Source organism: Macaca nemestrina, chromosome 15, assembly GCF_043159975.1.
Source record: "Macaca nemestrina isolate mMacNem1 chromosome 15, mMacNem.hap1, whole genome shotgun sequence".
NCBI lineage: Eukaryota > Metazoa > Chordata > Mammalia > Primates > Cercopithecidae > Macaca > Macaca nemestrina.
The window spans coordinates 11,618,404-11,645,607 of NC_092139.1; the positions used below are offsets into that span (position 1 = coordinate 11,618,404).

A 27,204-nucleotide genomic window follows, 5' to 3' on the forward strand; every position below is an offset into this window, starting at 1 on the left:
GGCACAATCTCAGCTCACCGCAACCTTCACCTCCCGAGTTCAAGAGATTCTTGTGCCTCAGCCTCCTGAGTAGCTGGGATTATAGGTGCCCACCACCATGCCCAGCTAGTTTTTGTATTTTTAGCAGAGACAGGGTTTTGTCATGTGAGTCAGGCTGCTCTCAAACTCCTGGCCTCAAGTGATTTGCCCACCTCAGCCTCCCAAAGTGCTGGGATCACAGGCATGAATCACTGCCCCCGGCCCTAAAAATATCTGTCTTAATACTGCCCTTGTGCATGCTTTACTTGGCTCCAGCAATACTGTAAATACCTGAACTGAACAACAGAGATGATTATGGAACACAGAGAAGAGGTACTCTGCACGACCAGGGATTAGACTCAGCATAGCCATAAGAGATTTGATGTGGACTCCTAAACCCAGGAAGATGAAAGATCATCCCATAAAAAGCTACCACTCCCTTTAGCCCTTTCAATGTTTTCCATTTTCTTAGGATGGAGAATAACTCTTTAACATGAGATTCTTAGCCCAGTATGGTCAGGGATACCTGCCTCCCCAATCTCCTCTCTCCCATCTGCCCCTCCTGCATTCTGTTCTTCAGACATCCAGGCATCTTGCTTTGAATTTCCTAGGGCCTACTATGCGCCCTCCTACCACTGGGCCTTTTCATATGTGGACCCTCCCTTCTGGGATGATGGACTTCCCTCTCCTCTTCACTTCCTCATCATTCAGCTCCTACCTCAAACACAATGTCCTCGGGAAAGCCTCCTCCAACTTCCCTGACTAGTCAAATTTTATAATTATTTGACTAACAACTGTCTCTATCACCAGAGGGAGAGCAATGTTCAGGCAAGAAAAATGTCAGCTTTGCTCAGCATGGAACATGCTGTTGCTATTACAGGTACTGGCTTAGTATGGTATAGACATTAAATAAGTTTTGTCAAATGAATAAAAAAAGAATGAATAAATTTACTGTCAGAATCAACCGAAAGAATAAAGTCATAAGAGCAAATTCCTATTTTGAACAATAGAAAACTTACTGACTTTGGTCACTTAAGTGTTTTCTTTTTTTTCTTAACTCCTGTTTTTTAAATCATTCATTCAAAAAACATTTATTTCTCTTTAACTGACATTTCGTTGCAGTCATGGGAAGAATAGTTGTTATGTCTGTCACATGAACTATAACTTATTCTCTTTGATGTACTTCATTTTTTTTCTATCTAGAACATGGGTTGGCAAACTTTTTTCTATAAAGGGCCTGATAATAAATATTTCAGGCTTTGAGGGTCACATAGTCTCTGTAGCACCTACTCAATTCTGCCATTATAGTACAGAAGCTGCCACAGACAATACGTCAACAAATAAGAGTGGCTGTGTGCCAATAAAACTTTATTTCCAAAAACAGGTGTTGGGCTGGACTTGGCCCATGAGCTGTACTTTGCTGATTCCACTATAGAGGATAAGGAAAAGACAAAAATACAGGCTCAGCCTGGCATTTAACTCTGGAAACTAGGGTGGTACATTCCCTGGCTTGCTTTATGTACTTTGGCACATCAATTAATCTCTCTGGGACTCAGTTTACTTATGATTAAAACGAGATAATGGTCATAACAAAGCATGGTTGTGAGGGTAAGAGGCTGTCAAATACATGAGCTGGAATTCAACAACCTTGTTTTGTACCTATCGTATTTGTTTTCATGTTTACTTTCTATCTATCATTAGTTCTGCTAATTTTTCCTGTATGGTTATGAAATAAAATTTGTTTTAAAAATAAATGTAATGAAGGAAAAAAGGGAGAGTCAACGTAAAGAATGTTTTGAGGTTTAAAGAAAGATTGCTGTGGCTTTTGTGTGCACAGTGGGCAGGTGACACAAAGACCAGCCAGGGAGGCCATGGGAGAAAATACCACAGGAAGCCCAGGAGTGCAGCCATGGTGGCCTGAAACAGGTGGTGGTGATGAAGGAGGGATGTAACTTGTCCTTTCCATGGTTGGGGAGGGGATGGTCCTTGAAGGCCAGGACATTATCACAGCTGGAGGGCTCCAGGGCCCGACAGTCTGATAGGCAATGAGTCAGGTTCTTGGAAATGGATGTTGATAGAGTAAAAACAGGAGCCACTTTCTGGGGACATTGAGATCATCTCATTTAAAAGACATGCCACTAACAATGTCCTTCTTCGTGTCTTGTTCTCCCACTGATAGACTCAAACTTCAAAAATTAACCCACAGTCCAACCATTTCTCACAACCTCCACCACTATCAGCCCACCACTATCAGCCCAGCCCCAGCCACCACCAACTGTCACAGCCTTGTCCTGCCCGCCTGCTACCAGCTCACCCCCGCCACAGTCCATCCACTGGTGCACAGTCAACCTGCTCATAGGTAAGTCAGATGATGCTTCTCTCCTGCCCCAAACCTTCTAGCCTCATCCATTACTCTTCCAGTGAAATCCAAAGTCCTTATGAAGTCCCATAGGCTCTGCACAATCTGCCCCCTGGTGGTCTCATCCACTTTCACCTTCCTTATTTGGCTCCAGACATCCGCATCTCCTTACTGTTTCCAAAGCCCATGGTGACTTCCAGGTCTTGGTTTTCTTCCACCTGGGACACTGTCCCCTTCATGGCCACACAGCTTCCTTCCTCACTTCGTCCAGATCTTGTTCAAACATTGCCTCCCCAAATGAGATCTTCCTTGACCAATCCATCCAAGGCAGCAGCAATTCACAATCCCCCACTCAAATTTCTCAGTTTCTCTCTGTGTGACAGAGTTCACTACCTGGAATTCATTGGTTTGTGGCTGTGACTGCCCACCGCTCTTTCCCTTTAGAGTATAAGCTTCTTGAGGGCAGGAAACTTTACTATTCTTTATTGAGACCCCCAAATGCCCAGGAAACAGAAAGTAGGTATTTAAAATATGTGAGTTGAATAAATAAATGCATGAAGAGCACTCAAGGAACAATCTATTCATCGCTCCCTCTCTCTAAAAGCAGAAGTAAATCAGTTTCATTATCAAATAGAGTAAATATGTTGAGATGTATTATTATACATAACACTAGTTTCACTTGGTATAAACCAATCAACATTTATCTAGTGCTTCCTACAGCACAGGAGACATTTTCATGATGAGAATACTTTCTTTAAAATTACCAATTCAGGGTGTGGCATGGTAGTGTGCATCTGTAGTCTCAGTTACTCAGAAGGCTAAGGCATGAGGATTGCTTGAGCCCAGGAGTTTCAGACTGCAGTGAGCTATGATCATGCCACTGCACTCCAGTCTGGACAAGAGAGCAAGATCCTATCTCTTAAAACAAAAACAAAACAAAACAAAACAAAAAAAACCCAACTCAATGTTGGAGGATAGAACAGGTTTATTCAACAGAACATTAGTGAAATGAATGTATAGAGAGTTCCAGAAAACTGCCAAAGGAAGTAATTCTGTTCAAACCCACTGGAGACATTGATAAAAGGTAGAATCCTTAAACACAATCGGAGTGTTTTATGCCCATAAAGATCTAAGCTCTAAAAAAAATTATTCCTAGAATTACTAAATTTTAAGCATAATTGAGAAATTAGTTTCTTTTCTCATAGAGGGTAAGATTCTAGCTGTACTGAAAATTGAGCAGAGGTAGATGTTGGGAGGACTTTCAAAGGACAGACATGAAAGCAGGCCTTGCAGTTTTCACACATGCAGTAATAAAGCTTGCATGTGATGCCAGGAGTCACAGGTAATTAGATGGCATAAGCAGCTGAAAGGTCTAATGTTTTTCTGCTTAATAAAGCTCTGCACCTTCTTGCTTAACTTCTCTAAGGCAGATAGAAGTCGGAAGATGGTATCTGTCCTTGGAGGTAGAGATGACACTCAGGTCATTTCAACAGCTCTTATTTCCCCCTACCTACAGAAATGTTATCTTAAAATCTTTGGCCACCTTTAGAATATAACCTATTGGGGAAATGAAGTAGGCCAGAAAAAAAAATTAAGAAACGAAGTATTAATTCAGCACAGTGTGGAAATCACTGCATTTGGTCTTTCATCCTGAAATGTAGGACAAACCTGAGCAATTCTTTTCTTTCCGGGCTACACAAGCCTCAGTCACCTCTGAATCATGTGAGTTTGCCCTTCACGATGAGATCTGGGTTTTAGTCTTGACATTTGCTGACTGGGTAACCTTGGGAAAATCACTGAACCTTGAGCTTCTTCTTCAGTTAAAGGGTGATAAGCTTTGCTCTCCTTGTTTCACAAGGTTATTATGAGGTTTAAATGAGATGGTGCATACAAAAGTGCTCTTCTTCTGGAATGTGTGACTGCAAACCCCAGTGCCCATGTGACCCAGGCCAATAAGATAACCAAAGAAGGCCCACTGAGTTGTCATCTTTCCAGGCAGACACCATCATTTTGTGTATGTAAGTGTAGGAAGATTCTTTTCTTCCACAGAGACATACGTTTTCTTCAGTTTTGCTTAAAATTCACTGACCATCTTCAACTACCTTTTGTTGGCCCATCGTTGATAGAGATATGGGTAAAAAGAAAAATTACCATGATGAAATTTACAGTACAAGAATAATAAAAGTGGTAAAGGATACATGGGTCTGGCTAATCAGAGACAACAGAGAACGGTGCGGACTGCGGCAAGCTGGAGAACTTGCACACTCTCAGCTGCAGCCCCTTGTTCCCAGGAGAAAATGAGACTCATGGGGTTAGGTTTCTAACTTCTGGAAAGAAACAGGCATTTAGAGCCATATGTAAAACCTCCTCATATTTAATTAGTCAATAAGTAATTAAAGTTTTAAAAAATATTAGAGAAATATCCAGGGGTGGTACTGTCTTGTAGGCTACAAGTTTGTGACCCAGACAGCCAGTGATGGAATGTTTTCTCATTAACTTAAAACAGGATCATGTCTTAATTGTCTTTTGAGGCCAATGTCGAGTGTATCCCAACATTTAGATCGACCAGATAACCCATCTCCTGAAATGAAATGTGCAAAATTCCCTGGTAAGTGGGGTTTTAAAGCCTTTTGTAATTTTTCCTGGGCGCATGTCCTAAGAAGTGAAGTCATTTTCAGAGTGGGGTCTTCCCAAGGTGGGAAGATATTGTGCATTGAGTTTTCCCTCAATCTTCAGTGATCTGTCCCAGGTATCTTCTGCTTACCCTGAACATTAATTCTGCACCCTCCTTCCCAGACCTGTGACCTGGGAGACTGTCCCTGATATTTCCCCTCAATGAGATCCTCTGTCCTCTGGCTACCCCTGGAGTTTGTCCAAAGGGGATGGGCAGGTGGGAGGAGGAGAGGCGGGAATATATATTCCACTGGCTCCTTTTGACCAGGTTGCCATGAGTCCTGTGTTCCTCTACCAAAGCCTCCTTTCTGACACCAGTCTCAGGTCACTAAAATATCCCTTCTTGGTTTTTTAAACACCACTCCTACCTTTTGATTGTCTTTTTATTAAACTCTTCCCCTATTACCTAGTGGGGTAGGTCAGGTGTTCCCTGCCTGGTAAACCAACTGATATAATAATACTTCACAGGGAGGGTCCAATTCCAGATCAGAATCACAGGTGAGCTCCCCAAGCAGTCCTCGTGGAAGCACTCAGTAAATATTTGCCAGAAAAAGAGATTAACCTTTATGTAGTTCCTGACAAAACTAAAAAAAAAAAAAAAAAAAAAAAATCAATACGTGTTCAAACACCTGTCTTAGAAGAAACAAAAGTCTCACACATATTAACTAATTTTTTTTTCCAACTTACATCGAGGTGACAGGCATTCTTTATACAGAAGGTAATATTTAGATGTCATAATTTCTAGTGGGGCAGAAGAACTAATTAAATGAATGTCAATAATGGTAATGATGATGGCATAAGCAAAGGATAGTTTTTGGTTGCATATTATTCATGAGATACTATGCTGTGTGCTTCATAGAGGTTGTCTCAGTCACTGCTCACAAAATTTGGAGGGAGCTACACTCCTATAATCACTTTGCAGATGAGAACATTGAGGTTTTAGAGATAGTCACTGACTCAGAGTCATACAGGAAGTGTGTGACTCAAGCCCAGCTCTCATACTTACCTCTAGATTTCAGGGCATTCAGATTTCAAAGACAGGAGTAGTCAACGAGGGCTGGAGTATTCCAGAAAGAAAAGTATTGATGAACCTCATCATATATTTCAGCAACTGTTTTTTTTTTTTTTTTTTTTTTTTTTTTTTTTTTTTTTTTTTTTTGAGACGGAGTCTCACTCTGTCGCCCAGGCTGGAGTGCAGTGGCGTGATCTCCGCTCACTGCAAGCTCCGCCTCCCGGGTTTATGCCATTCTCCTGCCTCAGCCTCCTGAGTAGCTGGGACTACAGGCGCCCGCCACCTCGCCCGGCTAGTTTTTTGTATTTTTTTAGTAGAGACGGGGTTTCACCGGGTTAGCCAGGATGGTCTTGATCTCCTGACCTAGTGATCTACCCGTCTCGGCCTCCCAAAGTGCTGGGATTACAGGCTTGAGCCACCGCGCCCGGCCAGCAACTGGTTTTTGAATCAAAAATCTCTGGGCCACACTGTTTGGATCCTTCGACTGGGCAAGAGAGGGCACCAGCAGTGGTTATGCATGGAAGGTCGCAGTTCCTGCTATGCCAGGAAGTTGAAGAGAAGCTGGGAGACCTAATTTTATTATTTGTTATTTTTATGTTACTGCTGAAACAAATTTTGTTCATGGGAAAAGACATTTATTTCTACTGAATCATACATAGGAGCAATATTAAAAAGCATTTACTTCTTAAAAAATTTTTTTTGGTCACTTAGATTCCCCTTTCCTAACAAAACTCAAGTTTTCGGGGAGTTGCTACTTTCTCCCCATTAGATATAGCTTGATGAAGCTCTTTTTCAAGTCCACTGTTCTAGTCCCCTAACTAGTACGACTGATCATTGGTAAATTGGCCTTGTTTGTATACATACATTTTGCCATGTGACTGCGAAGCTCCATCCATTAAAAGATAGCATTTATTTTTCCATTGCTTAAGTTGGGCTGGCCTTTTGACTTACTTTGTCCAGTGGAAGGTAATAGAAGTAAGCATAGTACAGTTCTGAGACTAGCTCACAAGGACTTACAGGCTTTTGCTCTTAAAACTCTGCCACCACCATGGGAACAATTCATTTAGTCCAGGGATGGGACGTCAACAGACTGGTCTGCAGTTTCTACTTTCTAGACTCAGGTTTGGTTCTGGCATTGACCCATTTCTAGAATTAGTCCTCCACCTTTCACATTCATTCTGTGAGTTACTGGTAACCCACCAAGGAATTTCCTTTCTGTTTAAGTTACCAAGTCAGTTGATATTGGTTGCAGCCCAAGAACCATAACAGCCCAATATACAAGTTGATGTGGTCATCTACAGCCGTGACCAAGCAGGAGAGGGACAGGGTGGCCCATGCAAATTTTGAAGACACACCTGGTGACAAGGACCTCTTGCCTAGCACTGGCTAGGCCACTGCCTGCTTTGGCCAGACTGCAGGAACAGTCCTGCTCTTTGAGCTCTGATAGAATCCCAGACTGGGGACATGTATGCTTGCCTCGCTGCAGAGCTATAGGATGTGTCAAGGGCTCATAAAATCCCAGACTGAGGACATTTATGCTTGCCTCGATGCATAGGATGTGCCAGGGGCTACGGTCACAGCAGATATTCTTTTCTTTCTTATCAACTTCCTAATAGGTCAGCTGATTTCGACCTATTTTGGTTCCATAAGGCTGCATAGGATGTCCTGATTTGTGTTATGGGTGGTTGCATTTTTGAAAAGGCATTCTGAGGCATGATGGATTCTGGTCCTGGGTACATGCTACTCCCTTTCCCTGGAATGTCCCTATCAACCTCTCTCCCACATCACCCTCTACTCACTCCTCTGTCAGCTTTGGAACACTTTCTCTGAGCATCCTTTCCTGCCTGCCCAGGACCGGGGTAGGCAGTTCTTCTCGGGGTCCTCAGAGCCCCTGGAAGCATCACACCATGTTATAAATGTAATAATGTTTACTTGAATATCTCTCCCTCTCTGCTGTGAGTTCCCTGAGTTTCTGGGCTTATGCTTTTTAAATCATTTCACCTGTCTTTCCAATCAGACAAAAAATAAAACCAGAGGTGTCAGACATAATGTCATATTTCAGCAGAGTGATGTTGGTCAATCAACTCATTAATCTTTCTAGGTGTTGGAGGGCCAGATCCAATCTGGATAACTGACCTGTCTTGTTTGGCCTACATAGGGTTAATAAATGACAGTTTAATTGGCAACAGTTAAATATTGTGAGACTGCACGGCTGAATTTCTAGCTTCTCTCAAAAGATCTGATTGGCCACCCCGGTCTGTGTTTCTGTGTGGCAACAGCCGGTAGAGCAACAGCCATTCAGCTAGAATCAGGGTCAGGATGAGGGTCAGGGTTAGAATAAGGGTCAAGCTCAGGGTCAGGATAAACGTCAGGATTAGGGTCAAGATTAGGGTGAGGGTCAGGGTTAAAGTTAGGGTCAGGGTCAGGGTCAGAATTTGGGTTAGCTCCAGTGAGCCCTGTGTAGAAATGGTGTAAGCTCCCAAGTCACCTGGGTTCCCTGGCTCACCTCTGAGACTGCAGTGGATTGGATCTAAGCTGCTCAATGCTTTTTTACTTTCACTGTCAAGAAAGTGAAAAAAAAATGTTGCCAATCAAACTATTGTACAATGAAGAATGGAGGATGCGTTCTAACTTCAGGGATGTTGTAATGTGAAAAATGTATATCTTAGGATTTTAGTGCACGGTACCTGCATGGCTCTAGCAGAAATCAGAGTTTGTCAACCTTGGACCAGATGATGCTTCCCATTTTACAGCAACCTTGCCCTCGAGTTCAGTTCTAAACAGAAGAGAATCTTTGTATTTAGTTCCAATCCTCTTATTTTGCTTAGTATTTTATGAAAGCATTAATTATAATGAAATATATTCATTCACACATATTATTTTGTATGCATCTTGATATATATTGTGCTTCATCTCACGTCATGCTAAAGAATAATCACCAATGGTATTCGTATGTATCAATTATGATCAATATAAAATGTAAAAATAACTTGAAGGCTGTCGTTATTAGAAAGGCCGTGAGGTGACAGTAACATTTACCCTGGTCCACAATCCCCTATCTTTGATTCCAAAAATTCTAAAAGCTCTGAATACCAAAAGGTTTTTTAAACTTATTTTTTGTAATTCATTTAGCAGAAAAATCTATTGAACTTTTTAAAGCTTAAAAAAATCTCATTTAGTAATCCTAATGTTTCATTGCAGAAATATTTATATTTTTACATACAAGATGCTATTCCTCACCTTCCTTCCTGAAGGTATTATCTGCTACATGGTATATGTACCATATTCTCTTTCTAAGATCTGGAAAACTCTGAACTTCAAAACACAACCAAAACCAAAGAGTTTTGGTTGAGGAATTTATAGATTTGTGTAAATACAGACACTAGCCCTCCCAGCTATGAAAGACTAGTCCAGAGTCAAATTAAGTTTTCTCTAAGCTTTTGTTACACCCATTAGCCAAGGCTTGATAATATGCACTATTTCTTTACTTAGTCCATTCTTAATCCATCTCAGTGAATAGGCACCAGTATAATAGGACATTGTCCCTGAATAGGGATGGGCTTGTTATGTGCCCAGCTCCCAATTCTATCTCTTATGACTCTATCCACAGAGGGAGAAAAATAGTGATAGAAATAACATACTCCATGCACCTTCTGTTTTAACAGGAATGTGCTGTCAAGAGAGCGTGATATGATAAGGCCTTAAATACATTGATGCTCTAACAATGTGTTGAGAATGGGAAAGGTAACATTTAATAAGCATGTTAGGGTAATTAGTTAAGTCACTTGTCAATTAACTAGATTACCTAATAGCTAATTTGTCTCTCCGAGCAGCAGGCTTTGTGAAAAAGCAGTCAAGGAAAACTTATTTTGAAAGGATGTTCTTCCCACATAAGTACATCTAAGTCAGCCCAATTTCAGTGTTTCTGTTGGCCTCAGAGCGTCACTGGTGAGGATCTTAGTTTTCTTATTTGCTTTTAAATGAAGTCCCTTTCTTTTCTTCTCTTTTTAAAATCTTCTCCTTCCTTTCTTCTCTCCTTCTCTTTTTTTCCTCCCTTCCTCCCTCCCTCCCTCCCTCCCTCCTTCCCTCCCTCCCTCCCTTCCTCCCCTCCTTCCTTCCTTTTTCCTTCCTTTTTTCTTTTTCTTTCTTTCCTTCTTTCATTTTTTTTCTTTTTTAAATTTTTATTTTATTTTATTTTTTGCTGTAGCTGATTTTACCTTAGATTAGAAGCCACCAACACTCCCTGTGAAGGACCAGCTAGTAAATATTTTAGGCTTTGCAAGACAAGAGACAAAATTGAGGATATGTGCAGGTACTTATATAACAAAAGAAAAAACAGAGTTTTACAACATTTTTCAACCATTTATGTGAAAATTCTTCCTAGTTCGCTGGCTGTATAAGAACAGGTTACAGGTGGGATTTGACTCACTGGCTGTAGTTTGCCCATCCCAGGTTTGGATCATCATTAATTACTAATTTCCTAAATCAGCATGGTTAGATTTGCAATCTGGAGGTTATCAACATCATCTGGCCTCCTCACTATGTTCATCATTCACCCTCCCAATAAGAGGCTAAAAGCAGAGACTCCAGACCCCAACTATCCAGATTTGAGTCCCAGCTTTGCCAAGAAGTGTGCAACCTTGGATAAGTTACTTAACCTCTCTGTGCTTCAAAGATACCATCCCCCAAATAGAAATACCGATCTCACAGGATTTCTATGAAGATTACAGTGAGGTCTATAAGTAAAACATCTACTGCAGTGTCCAGCACATAGACAGAACTATGAAAGTGTTAACTTCTTCTTCTTACTTTAATGGCACAGGGAGCAGAAAAAGGCACACTTCCCCTTTGCAATGAAATGATAAGCAGCCTCTATTCCCTGATCCCTGGAGATCCATTTGGTGGCGGACTTCATGCCAAGAGGAGAGAAGCTGTAAGGAGATATTCCTGGGCATTTTCCGAGTGTGCTTATGCAAACAGGATGCTGTAAATGTCTCTTTGGAGAAGGAGCCTGCCAGCAGGTCTCAGTTTTGCCTCGTGATTTATTGGGACCCTCTGCTTTTGTTCAAATAGGTTTTCCTGCCTCAGCTCTTCAATGATTGGACTGCAAGTCATGCCCTGTACAGTACCAAGCCTGTCTCCGTGCCCTACATAATATGTGATGAGAAAAAGTGCTATTAAAGAGGTTTCCTGTTACGGTCTCCTCATTGGCACCATGAGCTGAGTGGAAATCTCTAAAGGACTTATTTAGCATGCACACACTAGAACTGAACTAAAGCAGATCCTTGCATTGGCAGCTGAAGAACTTTAAATGCCCCTGGCAGAAACTCCTCCTCTCTTTCCTCCCCCTCTTTCTCTTGCTCCCTTTTGATGTTCTCTCTTTCTTTTAGCCTATCGTTGACAGTAAGTGCAATCACATTACACACAGCTTTCTTTGGAAAGCCCCCTTTTTAATGATCTGGCAGACACTGAGGCCTTCCAGAAAAAAAAAAAAAAATTTCAATCCCTCTTCCCACAGCTTCCGCAAGCCCCTGTGATAAATGACACCTGTCATTCTGTCACAGACAAGCAGCACAGACCGGGATGTCAGTGATGTATGGCTCACCAGAACAGGAAATCAACTTCAAAAAAAAAAAAAAGAAAAAAACCCTAAAAGAGCTGACCAGTACATTGTCAGGATCCTGCTCCCAAGGCCTCGCCTAACAGATAGACTGGAAGAGAGACAGAAAAAGTTTTAGCTTGGGGGAAAAATGTATAAGATCAAAACAGAGAAATATGTATCTATGGAGAAACTGGTATCAAATAAGCCGCAGATTGCTTTGCATTGTTTATTTCTTTGCAGTGCTCTGGATATTAGCCAAATTCTCACCTCCTCCTGTGATTTATGGAGGAAAAGGTTGATTCCTGCTCTGTGAGAATTCTATTTTCTTTCTGGAGCCTCAGAAAAAAAGTGAGTCAACCCGAGCTTTGTTTGTTAAGCCTAAATTACCCCCGTTTTACACTAAGTCCAATGAAAAGCAATAAAATTTCCAATATCCCCCAAGGGATTCCCTCCATCCAAAGATTGTCCCCTGAAGATTAATAACCTGCCTTTATGTTGATGGCAATCTCAGCAAAGATTGGGAGATGGCTTCATTTTCTTTATCTTTATTTTTTTTTTCTCTTTTGTATCAACCCCCACCCCATGATTCATACACACTGAATGCAAAACTTTTTTTTTTTCTTTCAATCAAAACCACTGCACTTAGATTCACTTGGGGTCCTGATTTAATAGGCAAACTCAGCCATATTCTCAAATTGAATATGAGCATCTACAGGGTGTCAGGCCTGTACTCTATCCAAAACAAGAAATTAGGAAACAGCGAAATCCGTCCTGTGCAGGATTTCTCATCCTCAGCACTATTGAGGTTGGAAGCTGGATCACTCTGTGCAGTGGGCGGTGTCCTGTGCACTGCGGGAAGCTTAGCAGCAACTCTCGCCTCTACCCGCTAGATGCTAACAACTTCCCCACCCCAGTTGTTTCAATAAAAAGTGTCCCAAACAATACAGAACGTGCCCTGAGAAATGAAGTTGCCCCAGTTGAGAACCACTGTTCAGTACATTTGAGATCAAATCCCCAAAGAGAAATAACATTCATGGGATCAATTGAAGTTGGTAGGTAATTAAACACTAAATGGTATGATATAGAAAACATTGGCTGCAGGAATTTAGGGCCTTTCCAAGCGACACATTTGTATTTATCAGGTTTGTACAAATGCCTCTATTTTAAGCTGTGTAACAACAATAAAAATCTTGTTATAAGACATAGACCCACCGGCCGGGCACAGTGGCTCATGCCTGTAATCCCAGCACTTTAGGAGGCCGAGGCGGGCAGATCACAAGGTCAGGAATTTGAGACCAGCCTGACTAACATGGTGAAACCCCGTCTCTACTAAAAATACAAAAATTAGCTGGGCGTGGTGGTGCGTGCCTGTAATCCCAACTACTCAGGAGGCTGAGGCAGGAATATCACTGGAACCCAGGAGGTGGAGGTTGCAGTGAGCAGAGATGGTGCCACTGCACTCCAGCCTGGGCAACAGAATGAGACTCCGTCTCAAAAAAAAAAAAAAAAAAAAAAAAGACATAGACCCACCATTTATTTTGTGCATGTCTTATGCATAGATGTGATGGAACTGAATATTGGTGTAAAACAACAAAAAAAGAAATCTTAGTCTCACACAAATCACGTTGATACCATAGGGAGATGGCAACCAACAATCAAAAATCTCTTTTCTAATGATATTATGAAATGACATTATTAAAGCTTTGAAAAATATTGAATCACTATTCATTAAACAATATTATTAAACCTTTGCGAACATTTAAGTTTCTAGACTGGATTGAGGAAGGTAGGACTACAAGAAAACTTTTGTGTCTATGCCTTCTTTGTAGATGATAGCACGAAACTGTTAACATACAAATCTTCAAAATGGAGTTTATACAGAGATATTAAAGACATTCATTGACCTACCCCCCAAAAAAGTGGGATGAAAAGAAAACTGAGCCCAGTTTCCAGACACCATGTATAATACCTAAGGTTGTCACCCATCAATTGTCACTAAAAGAGATCAAAATTAATTTAGAAGAGACAGATAGATTCATCCACGTATAAAGCCAATAAAGAGAATCACATGAGAAAACAAAACAAAAAATATGTAATAAGCTGAGCTGAGATCACAAAGAATAAAAAACGAAAAGCATATAATTAATACATTGGGCACAAAATCAACCTGAGCATCAAAATGGAAGAAGAAAAGACAACAATGAATTAAGAGGAATTACAGGCCACTGAAATGTAGCTATTCCCACCAATTGAAAAAATAACCTCAAATGCTTTATAAATACTAACTGGTTAATCTTCAGAATTATAAGGCCAATAATTCAGGTGGTTGTTGCAGTTATTAATAGGGGTACTGAAACTACTTTCATAAAGATCTTAAAATCAGAGCACCTATCATTCACGCCCCCTGCCCGCCCCGCTCCTCTACCTCCCTGCAAATCAACTGGTGGAATTTGTTCCTCATTGTATTGGTTTCTATCTTGGTCAACTTAAGACAGACTATTCTTTGTTCACACAACACTGACTTGCCTACCAATGGGGAGCCTAATAAAATTTTATGCTGTTATAGGACTTTTCTGTCTCATCCTCACCTCCTGGTCTTGCATCATGTTGAGGGCAATTACACATTTATTTATTACACATCCCCAAATATAAAACCGCGAAAACTATACCAAAGACAGCAGCTTTTCAATCATCCATCAAGATATGCCAGTTTCAAAAGACAATCCCGAGCCACATCCTGAACGTCATTACTCACTCGCAAAAGCTCATTTCGAAGGCCTCCTTCATCTCTTGATATCGTTAGATAGTGTGTGTGCCAAAGTGCTGCTTGGGGATCTCCATAGCTCCATGTTATCTCTCTCTGGGCATGATTAGTGTGAGGTGCGGGCACCAATTTAGGCTCTGTCTACACAATGCCAAAACCGTCCATGGAGAAATGAAACCGTCCATCACACCGCTGGTGGTTTTAGCTACACGATGCCAAATTGTGTTGACTCATCCACCCCCTGCGCCACAACTGCATTCGCTGATGATTTGAGTTCACTTTGAGTATCTAACAATGAATCTGCTTAATATACTAGATATGAAATGTACCACGAAGATGACATGGTCCTTACTAAATCAAACTCTAAAATTTATCTGTGTTCCACAAGCCCTGCACCCCTCAGCACAGGCTATTCTCCCTCCCACCATGCTCTTGCCTAGCCCAATATATATGAGTGCCTGGATCCACCCTTTCCTGAAGCTTCAAGGTTTTCTCCTAGACGTTTTAGTATTGTGAGCCAACGTGCTTTTCCCCAACTTTTAAGTTTTTTCTCAAATTAGACAGCAGTTCAAGTGCTTTCTGTTTATTACCTCATTCAATCATTACAACTGTGCTAGGAGGCAAGGGCCACAATTATCCATGCTAGACTTTGTCTGGGCCTTGTGCATATTTCCTAGGCATGTGCCTCTCCCTCTCAAGCATTCTTCTGGGATTACCTGTGCTTCTCTGGTTGAGGGCAATTGTCTGGCTGTTCCCACACAGGGCAAGCTGGAAATGCTGGAGAATAATGCCCCTAGAAGCTTCCAAGCAATGACAGATGAAGATTTGGTGAAAAACTATCCCAGCATCCTTAGCCCTCATTGGGATAACTCTGAGGTGTGTGTTCTACACTCTTTTCTAGAATTCCCCAGCACGAGGAAGCTCCTGCTGCCCACTGGGCTGTCAGGCTGGATAACTCACCCTTCATTAAGATCCTTCCCTTCCTGTCTTATAGCCCCACTCTGCTATTAGGGTTTCCCAGGATCAACAACCAAAGAAAGAACGTGTACTCAAAATTCTTGATATGAGGTGTCGTTCTTGGGGAACACAAATGAAGACAGCACATTTGTACAGATAAGGAAAGAAAAACAGAGGCCCCATTATCTCGTGCAGGAAAAGAGAGTGGGTCTGCCATTCTGACACCAATATATGGGATTTCTATCGGGCCCTGGTCCTCCTCCAACTTTCTTTCTTTAAAAGAAAGTGATGTTTCTCACCACCCACCATGTTCTGATCAGAGGAACCATGGGAAAAATTTCTCTTGGACTTGTCTTGAGAGACAGGCATGGACTTTGAATCTTGGGATGAGGCCAACATTGTAACTCTTCACCTGTTTTTCTTGTGCTGTATCTTTCAGGATCCTCAGGCCCAAATTTTCACTCCAATTTTAGTTGAATACATTCTTGTGAAATTACATTTCTCCCTGCTTCATTTTATTGTTTTAACAAAATTTAATTTTGCCATTGTTTCCTCTCTCATCTTCTTTTAATAAACATTATTTTTGGTGTGAACTATTATATCTGGACTCAATTCGTTGAAGAGAAAGTTTTTAAAAATACTTAGGCTACATATATATCTGTATTGTATTTTATATATTGTTATATATATATTTAATTCTTCTTTCATACATTTTAATACATGTAATACCATTTAGTGGCATGAATCTTGAGTCAGTGTGTTTATCCATAAAACTTCATAGTATAAGAAACACAGTATAGTATTTGGAGCACAGCTCCGGAGTCAGACTGTGTGGGTTCAAATCTCAACTCCATGAATATTATGGGTTGTTAGGCAAGGTATTTACCATCTCTGTGCCCCAGTTTTCTCAGTGGAATAATAGTAATACCTAATAACATAGGGCTGTTGTAGGGATTGATGGAGTTAAAACATATGCAGTGATTAAACTGTAACTGGCAGATAGCAAACATTGTATGAGTGTCTGCTGTTATCATTACTGAAACCCTCCTTGCAAAAATTATAACTGAGAAAATTATTACAGTGAAAGAGATCTGACCGAACTGACTCCATCTTGCTTGTCATCTCCAAGCTGTTGTTTTCATTCCTGGGCATAGGCCGAACCAACTTTGGGAGGAACTTAGTTTATAGCTTACCATTGAAATAAAGACGGTAACAGCCCTTTCCCAAAACAAATCCCCTTCCTGCCTGGGGACAAGACTGCCTTTGCAGGACTAACAAATTAGCCACAAGGTTAGAAATTATGGTTTAGGAGTCATGCAGCTGGAGGCTGCAAGATTCTAAACTTCCCAATTTGCTCCTCAGGGTAACATCACTATTGTAAAACCTAAGATCCGTGCTTGAGGTATTATGCAGACCCTGCACTCAATGGATCAGCTGGCACCACCCAGATGGATAAACTGGCTCTTCTGGTCTTGTGGCCTCCACCCAGAAACTGACTTAGTGCAAGAGTACAGTTTCAACTCCATACGATTTCATTTCCAAACTTACCAATCAGCACTCCCCATTTTTCAACCTCCTCCCCACCAAATTATCCTTAAAAAGTCCAGTCCCTGAGTTTTCAGGAAGACTGGTTTGAATAACAATAAAACTCCGGCCTCCCATACAGCCAGCTCTGTGTGAATAAAACTATTTCCCTATTGCAACTCTCCTGTCTTGACAAATCGACTGTGTCTAGGCAGTGGGCAAGGAGAACCCGTTGGGCAGTTACATTACAAGGCAACTCTAAATCAAGATTATTACAATTATTTTTTGTGAAGAATGTGTTTCTCGGGGGCATGGGGAGTTGGCCTAACAGAAAATCATGGCCAAGTTTACTTTCTGGCTGTCAGCCATAGTGTGCCCTAAACTTTTTAGTAGTTTCCACATAGGAAACTGTGAATATCAGAATTTAGTAAGCGTGGCATTTTCTGGGGCAAAGGAGTGAGTCTCCTGTAGAAGGCTGCCAGGGTCTGTGAGTAAATGTTTCTTGTGCCTTCCCTCCCATAGGCCCCTTAATACATTCTAGCTGAAATGTCGATGTGTTTTCAATTCGAATAGTATTTACATATGCCTCATCTGGTAAACAGCACTCACTCACACACAAAATGGATTGAGGAGAAAAGTCCCTACACACTTGTCTTAAGTGTTGCAAAGCAGCAGGTCACGTCAGCGCCGGATTAAGCAAAGTTACTCAATGCGATCTGACACAGTTCAAGCAATGCAATGTGACAGGATACCAGCAAGTAAGCAAAAAACACGCTATTTTTGGCCCAAGTGCTCATTATCGTCTTACATGCAATGGGCTGATTTGTGATAGTATTAAGCAGGGCATTTTTTTTTTTTTTTCATCCTAATACTGTTACTGGCTTGTGGGTGGGTTTAGAGGACCTCTCAATGGCCTGGCCTCTCCAGGGTATTCTGGAATTTTAATCTTTTGAATGCACTCTACAAATGAGTAGGTCACGCCCTCAGTAGTTCAGCTCAGAGGCTGCCAATGTATAACAACTTTTCAAAATGAAATGCAAGCATTAGACAAAGCAGGATGTTGTTCTGAACTTGATCAGCACATCTGAACACGTGTCTGACTGCTGGCTGGCTCAGGTAACACAGCCCCACTTTTCCTCTGGAGAATGTCCTCTTGCCTCATCTTCCTTCCTGGGCTTGCATTGGAACTCATCACGTGACTCAGACCTAGCCAATCAGAACATAGCCTACCCCTGACCACAGTGATTGGCTACAGCCTGTACATGTGACCTGGGGGGGGACCAATGAGACTTAATCAGCCTTTTTCCTCCTGGGCATTTGGAAGAGAAGCACGTGGCCTTCTGTTCTCCTGGGTCTGAATCCGGAAGCCCTGTGGAGCTGCTGGGGCCAGGACAGGATCTGAGAGTGAATCTAATACAGAGGAAGGAGGACCCTAGAAAGAGAGTGAAACAAAATTACCTTAGCCCTTGCACCTGGCCTGAAGGCAGTTTCCCCTGTACACTTCAATCACGTGAGCCAATTCACTTTCTTTCTTTTCCTTTATCTCTTTCCTTAAGTCTTTTTGAGGTGAGTTTTCTGTTATGGGCAACAACGAAAACAACAACAAACAACACAAAATCTTGACTTAGGATGACATTGAAAAGTCCATGGCCACAAAAGATGAGTGTGGTCTTAAAACTTCCAAGCAGAGCCCCCTGCCACTGTCCCCGACATCCACTTGCTTCCTGCCCACAGATGGAGGTGAAGCACACAGGTTTCCAGCTGGTGCCCGGTGGCTGTCTTGGGAAGGGCGACCTCAGCGTTGGCCTCCCATCAACACTTCTCCCCGGTGATGGAGGCACTGTGGCTTACTCAGCCCTTAGCGCCTATCAGCAGAACACTTTATCACGCTGACACGCTGATATGCTAAATGAATAAGTTGAAGAAGTGCAAGGCACAGCAAGGTCACCCAGAAGTTAACTGAGGGGATTGCAGGAAACAGTAGACACACTCCACCAGGCAGGGCCCCGATAGGCGCAGGAAAGGTGGCAAACAGCACCCAGGCCCTGTGCCCCTTGGCTGTACACCCCATTACAGCCCTGACAGCTGAGTTCTAAACAGTTAAATATGAAACTGTCAACAAGGCCCTGTCTTAATAACCAAACTTGAGGCCTTTTATCCGGGAAGATTTATGAAGTAATTTTAAAGAGATCCAAGCAAACATCTGTCAATAAATTGAATGCCGGCTACAGGATTTACAAGCAAGACAAGAATTTCTCATTAAGTGCACATTAACACGGTGGGGATCATAAATAGAAGGAGGCCAGGATGCGGAGCCTCTCAAGCTGTCATTAAAACACTATCTAAGAACTAATGAGGAAGTGATGGAAGGATACTAATGATGCCCTGGGCGCCCAGCCTTCGCCAGTCTGAAAAAGGCCATGAAGAATCAGACAACTCTGGAGGCTGGCTGCTGGCCTGGGGTGGCTCCTTGGAGCTCATTCTGCTGTCTGCTTAGGAGCTGCAGGTGTCCTTCAGCCACTGAGGGACATTGGTGGTACTCACGTGGCTCACTGCACCATCCCTATCAATGGAGTTCAATTCCCAGAGCCTCCTTGGTGGTCAGCTTCCGATGGTCTCAGACACTTAACAAGTATTCCCATACCGCCTACCTCATTTAAAATGCTGGGCTAAATAACATTTCCACAGTGCAAGGAGGAACCTCCAGAAAGTTCTCTGTGGCTAAAGCATGCCTTTGAAATGCAAGACACACAAAGCTTCATTTTTGACTGATGGGCAAGAGACGGGTTTGGGAAAGACCATGGAGTACCTGTTGTCCACACCGTCCCTCAACTCACCCCTTCCCTGGACAGATTCTTCCTGGCATGCTTTGCCCCCAAAGCTCTCCCTCTGCCCAGAGTGATGCACAGATCAGAACCACCAATGGCAGAAAGTCTGGGAAGCCTGAGGAGTGGTAAGACTGGAAACGTGCAAAGGTCAGTGGGAAGCTTGTTTGGGTCATGAGATAATACAGATCTGGTTGGGGAATATAGCCATGGGGGTCAGAACCAGGAATTAAACCAAAAAGCCACTGACTCTGTGACTGAGGTTGAGGCTACGTGATTGTCCCCCTATCTTTTTTTTTTTTTTTTTTTTTTGAGACGGAGTCTGGCTGTGCCACCTAGGCTGGAGTGCAGTGGGGCGATCTCGGCTCACTGCAAACTCTGCCTCCCGGGTTCACGCCATTCTCCTGCCTCAGCCTCCCGAGTAGCTGGGGCTACAGGCGCCCACCACTACGCCTGGCTAATTTTTTTTGTATTTTTAGTAGAGACGGAGTTTCACCATGTGGGCCAGGATGGTCTCGATCTCCTGACCTCGTGATCCGCCCACCTTGGCCTTCCAAAGTGCTGGGATTACAGGCCTTCCAAAGTGCTGAGATTACGCGCCCGGCTCCTCTATCTTTTAAATATATTGCTATATTCTATTAACATATTTTAGTATATCACCATATTATATATATTACACATATATATTTATGTACATATTTTCCCTTTTTCCTTCTTTTTGTCTTTCTCCCTACAGTTAACTTTTTCAGAGGGTAAAAGGTGTTTTGTCTTGTTCAACACTGTGCACTCAGAACCGAGAAGAGTACCTGGACATAGAGTACGTGCTCAGTAAATATTTGTTGAATGAATTAATGAAGGACTGTGAACACTGGGATCCAATGAGGTTAAAAAAAATGACCAGATAAAAAGTACATGCATGAGTAAACAAAAAGAGGAAGGGATTAGAGAATCTCTGTAGCAAACGTCCTAAAATGATTAAATGCTGAGAAACATGCAAAAAAGCTTCTTAGAGCAGCTATCACTGACAGGTATGGTTTAGTGTGAATCCTAATAAACAGTCGAATGGATTCAGGACTGGACACAAAATGATAAAAGGAACCAGAAAAAGAGAACCAAGCTTTTTGCCCATAGCATTTATTATCATTAGGAGTGTAAACATCATGATAAATTATTGTAAATGATAATAGCACTTTTGAGGCCTCGCCGTGTGCCAGCCACTCTGCTAAACCCTCTATCTGAAACGAAAGATTCCACTTTTGATCACTGCCACTTGAAAGCAAAATGCCGGCCAGTAACACAGAATTAGATTGATTTGTAGTGGGAGGACAGTGGGAATTCAGGGAATGAAGGAAAGTACTCCAGGCTGGCAACTGGTACCACAGCAGGACAGAGTAAATGCAGGGCAAATACTTTTTAAAGAAAGGACGGCCGGGCGCGGTGGCTCAAGCCTGTAATCCCAGCACTTTGGGAGGCCGAGACGGGCGGATCATGAGGTCAGGAGATCGAGACCATCCTGGCTAACACGGTGAAACCCTGTCTCTACTAAAAAATACAAAAAACTAGCCGGGCGAAGTGGCGGGCGCCTGTAGTCCCAGCTACTTGGGAGGCTGAGGCAGGAGAATGGCGTGTACCTGGGAGGCGGAGCTTGCAGTGAGCTGAGATCCGGCCACTGCACTCCAGCCTGGGCGACAGAGCATGACTCCGTCTCAAAAAAAAAAAAAAAAAGAAAGGACTTGCTTTGAAGGGGCCTCCTTTGGAAGGTTTCCACCTCACCTTGCCCAGTCTCTTTCTGCAAGGAAAAATCGAGACAGTCTGGTGGCCAAATAAATTCATGGAATATGTATTCAGATCCCATTTATTCAGGAAATAACAAGCACTTACTATAAGCTAGGCCCTGTGCTAGCAGGTGGTACTGCAATGAACAAAATAGCCTTGGTCTCTGCTCTGGTGAAACTGAGAATCTGGCGGGGAGGAGAGGCAGAGAGCACGCTGTTATATTAAGTCTTGTGAGTGTTACGTGAAGGCATCTATGCAGCTGTGTCACCATTTGCTAAGGGTGAATGTTTCAGAGTAATTTAAAGAAGAAAAGATAGTTGTGGTTAAGTAGCTTGAGAAACACTGTCAGAACAACTTTCTCAGACCCACTTAGCAGGGAGGGTGGTGTGCTGTGATTAATTCCTTTTGTCAGATGCGTTGTGTGTGAGACCTCCCTGTCCTGTAGACACCCTTGAATCTGCCTTGATTCCCTCAGCTATTCATTTCCTCATTTGTTCAGAAAATGTTTGAGCCCTTTTCTGTGCACCATGGCCGCCGCTGGCCAATGGAAACAGAGACTTGGGCACAGCCCTGTGGGGTTCCTTAGTGCTGTGGATTGAAGGAAACACCTATTCCAACAGCCAGAACATCAAGTGTTGAATGTTATCAGCAGAGTGTAGCAGCTCAGAGGCCTGGTGAATTCCACCTTAGGGACTTAGAGAAGGGTTATCAAAGTTTGGCACATGTAAATTGGGTTTTGAAGGATATATAGAAGTTTATCAGGTAGAAAAATACGATCTAGAATAGAAACAAGGAACAATATGTTGGCAGGGGTGGGTGGGTGGAGCAAGAGCACAAATATGAGAGGACTTAGTGTGCTGAACAAACTGCTGAGTGTTTGATGTGACTAAGAGTGAGAGAAAGTCTCTGGTTGAAAAGCGTGTGTGGAGGGAGAATGGGCAGACCTTAAGGTGACTATTTGCTGTTTTGGAGGAACCAAAATGTGAAGTATTGTTAATGATGGGCTAAGGAGTTTGGATTTTCTGCCTCTGATGATGTTTTCCAAACATCAGTCATTTGTGGACCACTTTCACAATTTTTGCCCTGTCTAGCTATGGACTTGGGGATTTCTTTTTTAAGAAGCCCTCTTAAAAATATACTTTATTGTATTTACTATATTTGTTTTTAAAAGATAGCTCTAAAAATACCACAACTATTCAAATAAAATGTATTCATTTGTGTATTCCTCCAAAGCATCTTATCCACTACCCTTCTGGAAATATTGTTTGGAGCCCTGGGATCTGTAGTATTTTTGGAACTACATGATCAGGTCAGAGCTGTGGTTTACAAAGATGCTCCTGTTGCCAATAAGAAGAAGGGATTAGAGGGGCTAGATGCACAGAGACCAGCTAGAGGGCGATGATATAAATACGTCTGAAAGGTGACAAAGTCCTGGATGAAGCAGCAGCTGTGGGGTTGAAGAGAGTTAGGGACTCATTTGAGGGCCACTTCAGAGTTAGACCAAACAGGATTTAGCAGCAGATTTGATGGGGGAGAGAGGGATGGAGGCAATTGTGATGGGTTAGATGTGGCTCCTTAATGGAGGGGCAGTTCCTGACAGCCATTTACAAAGTGATTCCATTTATATCAGTCATTCAGAAACACTGGAATCTTGAGCTCTTCAATGCCTAACGCACAGTTATGTAACCTGCAGGAGCTGAATTCTTGGTGACGGAGACAGCAAGATCCTTCCCGGGGAAAACGATTTACTTGATATACAGTGTTTAGGATGGGGAAAAAAAAAAAAAAAAAGAAACACAAATATTTTATCCATCTGTCTGCCCGGCTGTGGATGCTACATAGCTAATAGAAGAAAAATTTGTTAGCAGTTTTTTCAGTATTTTGTAAATCTAATTCTTAGATTTTTAGCTGCAGAAGTGTTATTTTTCAATGATAAAGGCAAACCAGGATAACTACAGTGGGAAATTGAAGTAGGTAACTGGTTCATTTCATGTATTTTAATTTTTCAGAACCCCAGCGCCATCCCCACACACACAGGGGAAGGCAGAGGAGGGCAGACACACCATCCTCCCTGCTTTGTGAATCATCTAGACGATATCAATCCATTAAACCACATAACCGATCATCTCTTTTCTTCATTTTGCTTCTGTATGTAAGATTGGAATATCTTCACTTAAGAAAGAAGGGGAAAATGGATCCTAACAGTCATTTTAATCAGGTAGAAAGAAAAATGAAGGGGAAAAAAATCCAAACATCTCTTTTCCCCTTCTTCCTCAGTAGATTTTTTTTTCCCTGTAATGGTGTAATGTGATGCCTTTCTTTGGGTAAAGCAATTTGCATCACTTAGAGGAATGAAAGGAAACTATAATATCAAGTTTATCTAAACTACTGAGTGAAAAGAGACTTGAAACTCTTAACTCAAGCCAAGAGAAGCACAAACTGCTGGAAAGTTCCAGTGTTTGGGAGGGAGGATTGGATACTTTCCTCTAACTACTTTGATGTTACAGTTTCCTCTTCCATAAAACAGAATTAAGAGTGTCTACTGAAGTGGGCTTTAAGAGAGTTAATAAAATATTGAAATACAGTGTTCAGCACAGTGCCTGACATACAGCAAGTAGCCAGTACATGGTGGAAGGAGTTATTATTCCCAGTAGTCCATCTGTCATTTAAGCTCAAATTAATTTTAAGTTCCATCAACAATTAGCTCTTCCATCCCTTGGTTTTCTCCATGTTTTAATTTGGTAAATGTATGCACCAATATACACTCTCTACTTGCTATAGTTTGAATGTTGTCCCCTGCCTGGCAGTATTGAGAGGTGGGGCATTGAAGAGGTGATGAATCCATTCATGCATTAAAGGGTTAATGAATGAATGGGTTTACATGGGAGTGGAACTAGTGGCTTTATAGGAGGAAGAGAGACTTGTGCATGGCACCTTAACACAGCTTTCTCACAGTGTGATGCCCTATGCTCCCTTGGGACTCTGTGGAGTGTCCCCACCAGCAGGAAGGCCCTCACCAGATGCAGCCCCTCAACCTTGGACTTCTCAGCTTCTGTAATTATAATAAATACTTTTTTTTCTCTATAAATTGACGACTTTTAGATATTCTGTTATAAGCCACAGAAAACACACTAATACACTACCTAAAACTGAACTACTAGAAATGGAATAATAAAAACAAACATATTGTCTGGGTGTGGTGGCTCATGCCTGTAATCACAGTGCTTTGGGAGGCTGAGGTCAGAGGATCATTTGGGCCCAGGAGTTTGAGACCAGCCTGGACAACATAGGGAGACCCTATTTCTACAAAAAGTAAAAAATTAGCTGGGCATGGTGGTGCACACCTGTAGTTCCAGTCTCAGTTCTGGAGGCTGAAGTGGGAGCATCCTTGAGCCTGGGAGGTCAAGGATGCAGTGAACTATGGTTGCACCACTGTACTCCAGCCTGGGTGATAGAGCAAGAACCTGTCTTAAAATGAAATGAAATGAAATGAAATAAAATAAAATAAAATAAACACACATACTTAACCAGCACCATAGGAAATCTCCACTCTTGGGAGAACTTATCAACAAATGGCAGTGCATCCATACAGCAGAACATTCCTCTGCAATGCAAAGGAGTAATCGGCAGATGCATGCAGCAACTCGTACAGATCACAAAGGCCTTATGCTACATGAAAGAAGCCAGTCCCCAAAGGTTAATTACTGCGGGTTTCTATCTATATACATTACTAAAAGACAAAACGATGGAGATGGAGAACAAATTAAAGGTTGACAGGGAATAGGGTAGGGGGAGGGTGTGACTGGAGAGGGAAGCAGGAGAGTGTTTTCTGGAGGGGGATGGAGCTCTTCTGGGTCCTCACTGTTGTGGTCATAACACAAATCTGTACATGAATGGAAGTTCATAAAAGTGTAGATCACAGGAGAAAGTCAATTTTACCATATGATAATTTTAAAAATAAGACAAAAAGCAACCAGACACAAATTTGAGGTTAGGTGTTCATTCTTAGAGGATGCTTGCCATTTTCACAAACATAGATTAAAAACTAAAAAGGCAGTGCCACACCCCTTGTGTGTGTGTGTGTGTGTCTGCATGTGCATGTGTGTGTGTGTTTCTTTGTCAGGGGAGAGATGTCAGGGAGAGATGTCAGGGAGAGAGAAAAGGAGTATAAATGTCACAAACAGGTCATTTTCCTATGGCATAAAGTGTGAATGTCTCTTCAAGTTGTTGACTTGGGTTATGGGATGGGGTGGGATAGAGGAGTGCAGTGGATATGGGATGGGACCAACAGTGAGAGGGTCAGTGAAAGGGAGAAGATGACCAACAAAATATAAAAGCAGCAAATATCATATAATGTGATCATAATTATGTAAAATTATGTAACGTGTGTGTGCGTAAAAACATAGTTGGCCATGTAGCTCTGTAGCTGCTGAACTGTAAGAGTGTCCATGCTATATCGTTAAGTGAGCAAAGCAAGTTGCTGTGTAATACGTAGAGGATGCATCTCCTTCGGAAGACACCGACAAGTCAAAATCCTGAGATACACAAACTCCCCTCTTTCCAAATGCCCAGCTTCCATATTTCAGATGGTAAGCAGAGACAATAAAAAGTGTCAAATGATGAGGAAATTTATATTGAGGTGTGCCATGCTCCCAGTTAAATGAACACTAAACATTCTACAGTGTCAGAAAAAAACATATATTGCTTTCTTTTTTATAAAACGTTTCAATTTAATATCTCAACACAGTTTGCTAACATTAACTGGCTAATCCAGCCAAACACTTCTTGTAGACAGCTTCAAAGAAAATATAATAATTTGCTCTATTTTCCAGATAGAAACGAAGATGGAGCACAGTGTTTTCATTGTTAGAACATTCGGGGGTTTTCAGAGCACTTCTTTATGGGTTATCTCACAGAGGTTGCTATTGGTCTGGCCCACTGAGTTGTGCCCACTTTATAAGTGAGGAAATTGAGACTCATGGGGGAAGTAGGATACCTTTAACTGTTTAGAGAATAGAATGAGTAGAATGCCTTTAATTTTTCAAAGTACTTTTGTGTCTATCTGCCTCCAGATAGTATCAAGGTCTTGCTCATGAAACGTGGCCTATTTTTTTTTTTTTCCAGAAAAAATGGCAAAAAATCTATCAAAGAATGCAAGGACAACATTTTTATAAAGAACCCTTACAAGGACAGATTGTTCCAATCTATTTGTTCTATTGGTCAAAGGGTTAGGCAAAACAGACCTTTTGGTGCTGAACACACCGCAAAGCCAGTGTCAGGAATGTCGATAAGAAAAAATCAAGAACACAGAGTGATACTGGCTTTTGATACCACGGAGACGACAGCATTAGGACAATGTTCCCAATACTATATTTGGCAATGCGATAGAATTCACTGGAATGGCTAGATGTTTAGTTGATTTTTATTAGTTTTTCTTGGAACACTGAATATACATAGAGCTAAACATAAATAAAAATGTAAATATATGTATTTTTAAGTAGAAATTACCCAGCAAAGCTCCCTGTTGAGAATGTGACGACCTGCCCGCTTGCATGACCTCACTCTCTGGCGGTTTGATTTTCTTTGAACAGAAGTCAGTGTTGTGTTTTCCGCATGGCATGCATATGTGCCACCTCTGGGGCAACACGATGCCTACCAAAGTGGCAGACCACGAGGAATGGATACAAGCAGAGA

The 27,204-nt window shown here is 41.9% G+C and overlaps 1 protein-coding gene and 1 long non-coding RNA gene across 5 annotated transcripts in view; one reads left to right on the plus strand and one right to left on the minus strand.

Annotated features, from left to right (window-relative positions):
* Positions 1-27,204, minus strand: part of LOC105470656 (teashirt zinc finger homeobox 2) — a 503,687-nt gene that overhangs the window by 314,658 nt on the left and 161,825 nt on the right. The gene's annotated exons all lie outside the window — the stretch shown is intronic.
* LOC105470654 (uncharacterized) lies at positions 771-11,229 on the plus strand. 2 transcript variants are annotated; one of them, XR_011613231.1, is made up of 7 exons: positions 771-898; positions 2,198-2,377; positions 4,236-4,395; positions 4,884-4,985; positions 9,896-10,010; positions 10,885-10,995; positions 11,136-11,229. It is a non-coding gene; the product is annotated as an uncharacterized lncRNA (long non-coding RNA). The 2 variants fall into 2 exon arrangements; XR_011613232.1 differs by lacking the exon at positions 9,896-10,010.